The sequence below is a fragment of the Artibeus jamaicensis genome, unplaced genomic scaffold (genome assembly GCF_021234435.1).
Source record: "Artibeus jamaicensis isolate MK-2021 breed Jamaican fruit bat unplaced genomic scaffold, CSHL_Jam_final scaffold_1031, whole genome shotgun sequence".
Classification (NCBI taxonomy): domain Eukaryota; kingdom Metazoa; phylum Chordata; class Mammalia; order Chiroptera; family Phyllostomidae; genus Artibeus; species Artibeus jamaicensis.
In genome coordinates, this window is record NW_026522026.1 from 8,910,881 (window position 1) to 8,915,061 (window position 4,181).

The window sequence follows — 4,181 nt, forward strand, 5'->3', positions numbered from 1 at the left end:
CAAATAAACACATACATACATACATAAATACAGTGAAAACAGTTTCAAACATTTCATTGGACTCCTAAACTTTTCTCATTCTTAAAAGTTACAGAGAGCCCTAAACATAGAATACATTCTAAAATTTCCCTTTCACATCTATAAACCACTCGGCATTGCATACGAATCCCCTAGGTTCGTACACCGTGGCTTTATGTCTCACAAGAGGTGGGTTTCTTCCCTGCTCAGTGGGCTAACACTTTCCTGCCGTTCCAGCTTCAGTGCTAGAGATCATGCCCAGGCAGAGAGGTGGCTTTTTAAAAAAACTTTAAACAAATTTTTATCACTCGACCACATAATTGGGTATTTCTCTACTTTGTACACAATTATTCGTCCTCTCCACAGAAAGGCTGCTTCACTTCTCATCAGGTGATACCAAGCACTAAAATCCTGATTTTTAACAGAATAGTAGAAAAGAATACTTCAGTGACTCAGGGTGAAAGCGATACATGGGCGCATGGCTCTTGCACTGAGTTATCAGGAATACAAATGTGTTTTATTCTAAAACACACAACAAAGCATCAGTAGGCAGGGACAGTGAGGGCGGTACACTGTTGGATGTTGTCCACTGTAACCGGTAACTGATGGTCACAGTGATTTCTCAAACGACAGCCAGCCTCTTCTCCAGCATTTTCCTTCAACTGACCTGTCTGAAGCTCTAGGTGATGGGCCCAGCCTTCAGCGTCTCCTCACTGTTCTTATTAACAATGGTAAAGTGCTGTTCCAGGATTAGAACACGCCACCTCTCATCCCAGCTCCCATTCCACCCACCTGCCCACCCCAGGGTTTTTCTCTTCTTTAGCAATTTCTGTGACTACAGCTTCTGCTGTTGTTAACAGAGAAGCCACTCCAGCCACATCCAATGAAGCAGTTCTTACAACCTTCGTTGGATCAAGATTCCTTTTTCCACCATACTCACAAAATCTCCAAGCATCGCATCATAACCAACTCCTGAGAAACTTTGCCTAGTTTTCTCCAATAACAACAACCCCTCAACACCTGCATTCTTAGCAATGGTCATTGCAGGAATTCTGAGAGCTTTTTAAATAATTTCTACACCCTTTTTTTATCTTCATTAGCTGGAGTTAATGAGTTCAAGGCTGGAATGCACCAAAGTAGGACACAACCCCCACCTAGAACAATGCCTTCCGTGGCAGCAGCCTGTGCAGCACTGAGGGCATCTGTTCCTCTGTCTTTCTCTTCATTCGCTTCCACATCACTTGTCCCACTAACCTTCAGCACAGCTACTCCATCTGAGAGTTTTGCTAGATGTTTATTTAGTGTTTCCTTTTCATAGTCACTAGTTGTAATATCTAATTGCTCAATGATTTCTTGAATGTGCTTTTCAATTTGATATTTGTCACCTTTTCCTTTCAAGAGCATGGGGCCACCTTTGGTCACAATGGCCTCTCCAACTCTTCCTAACTCATGAGGAGGAACATCTTCAAGGTTTAGAGTCCATTCTTCTTCTCCAAACACTGCACCACCAGTAGCAGTAGTCATGTCTTTAAGCTGGTTCTTTCTTTTGTCACCAAGACATGGAGCTTTGACTGCTACATCCTGAAGACCTACTCTTAGCCCATTTAAAACAAGTGTACATAGAGCTTGTCCATCAACATCCTCAGCAATCAATCATGACCAAGGGTTTATGGTGAGAATTGGCAATTTCAAGAGCAGGTGCAATAGACTAAACACTACAAATTTTATTTTCACTCAGTAGAACATAAGCATCTTAGAATTCCCATTTCTGACCTTTTGTTGTGCTAATAAAGTATGGGGAAATCTAACTCCAATTAAACTCCATGCCTTCATTAATTTCTAATTCATCATTCAGCATTTTTCTATCCTTTACTGTGAAGAGGCCCTTCTTTCTTCCAACCTTTTTCAGTGTGTGGGAAATTATGTTGCCGATTTCTCTATCTTTATTTGCAGAAATTGTAGCAACCTGAGCTATTTCTTTAGAGGTTGTCATAGGTTTAGACTGCTTCCTAAATTCAGAAATTACAGCAGCAACAGCTGACATCACACCTCTCCTGATTTCCACTGGATCAGCACCTTTGCTAATGTTCTCAAAGGCTTCCTGGCAATAGCGTCGGCCCAGAAGTGCAGGACACTGGTGGTGCCATCCCCAGTCTCTTTGTTTGCATTAGTGGAACATCTTGAACAAGTTTGAAACCAGTACTTTTATGTTTATCTTTTACGTCAGTGGGTTTTGCAATGGTCAGACCGTCTTGTTACTTTAGGACCTGCCCAGCTCTGCTCAATGATCGCTGATATTCCCTTTGGCCCCATAGTAAGCTCTATAGCATCTGCTAAAAGGTCTACACCTTGAAGCATTAAGGCTCTGGCATCTGCACCAAATTTACATCTTTGGCATAAACCTGAATGATATGAGGAGCCAGCCAGTGACCTAATCTGATGGACACTGGCCTAATCTGTCAAAGGACTTTGTGTAATCGAAGCATTTCTGCAGGGTAAAGGCAGGGTGTGCATGTGGTGAGGCAGGTCGTGGGGAGCAAGTGAGAGACAGAGTTGAGAGGTGGCCTTTTTTAAGATTGGAAACACTTAGACATGTTGTATTTCTTTTGAAAAAGTAAAAACATTAATTTCTATCATAACATCTGGAAAGCAGTTAAGTCAAAATATCCCACACAGGTGTGTCCAATGCCACTGCCTGCAACCAATAAACAGTGCCAAGCTTTGGACAATACCGATGAGCCCCTGGGGGTTACAGTCAGAGATAAGTGGCCTACAAGCCATGTCCTGCCCTACAAGGATTCCCAGACCTCTCCTTTGCCCTGGCTCTTTCACTGAGGCATTAGGGAGATTGTCTGGATTTCTTGTTGATGTCTGAAGGCTCTTCTTGGAGTCTAGATCAAACTAGGTTTTCTATGACCAGTCTAGAAGTATTTAATGTTCTATGTTGAAAGGAATTAAAGCTTCAGGGACCCTGTAAACGTATAGACAGGCCCACCCTGAGTAGCTGTCACAGACGATTGAAAATGCCTGGTCCCATCTTTTACCCCACGCTCTCTCTCTCCCTCCCCCTCCCACACATATCCCCAGGGGACCAGATGCACTGGTATAGCTAGACCTCTCTCACAGGGCTTAGACCTTAAGGGTGAAGTAGTGGTTCATGTTGATGATCCAGGCTGTCATTTCTCCTTTGTAAATGTCTTAAGGGCAACCAAATAAAAATTAATAATCTGAAGTTGCAGGAAAAAAGGAAGAGAGGGAGGAAGGGAGAAAGGGTTGGCTGGGAGAGGAGAGGGTATCCAAGTACAAATGACTTATTTCATTTCACAAAATTTGAATTTCTCAATTTATTTCTTGGTGGGAAGCCATTTTTAATCCCATAATTTACATCATGCCATGAACCTTTGCATTTAAAAAGTTTTGATATCAGTCCCCCTGAATTTCTTTCTTATAATTGTAGCTGCAGTTCTAAGTTGTAACTTGGAGGCAAAAGGAGCTCTGGGGGCTATTTCATAATTTATAAGTTTGAAGACTCTGCAGTCTTCAAACTATTGCTCTTTTTCCTGACTATTGCTCTGAAAAGTTCATAACTTTAAGCCCTTGAAAGTGCGTCCTCCTCCATTTATATCTTGCCTGATTGTTATCAGAGAACTCATTTTTTATAGTAAAAATGCCATATAATGTCTTCTAACTTTCTACAAAACATCTGAAAATAGCAGGATTTAAAAAAATAACATAATCTGGTGAAATTAACCTCTACTACTATGTATTACATGGTTATGACTGAAACTTCATTTCAAATAACAAAAACATTTTAGAATATTTATTGCTTCTAAAAGAATTTCAGTTATGCAACTTGAGAATAAAAATGAATATAAGTGCATTTTGCTGTATGTATATTTCAATAAAAACATAGTTAAAAGAAATATGTGAAGTAAGACAAGTTATAGCTATTTGAGTTTATTGCTGTCAAAAATAGTCTCCTTGTCTATTCAAATTGTTCCCAATTAAATTAGGTTCTTTGGAGTCCACATGTCCCTGGTGTATAGTTTAAACAGATTTTCTTCATCTGCAGTGATGATGACTGCTTTTTGGAAGTACTGAAGTTACGGTTTTTACTCTGTGCTTGCGACATACGTTGTACTGACAACCCTGGACAGTCTGAG

At 40.7% G+C, this 4,181-nt stretch overlaps 1 pseudogene; it reads right to left on the reverse strand.

The window, feature by feature from the left end:
• Window positions 1–768: 768 nt before the first annotated feature.
• On the reverse strand, window positions 769–2,504 carry LOC119056896 (60 kDa heat shock protein, mitochondrial-like; annotated as a pseudogene).
• Window positions 2,505–4,181: the final 1,677 nt, after the last annotated feature.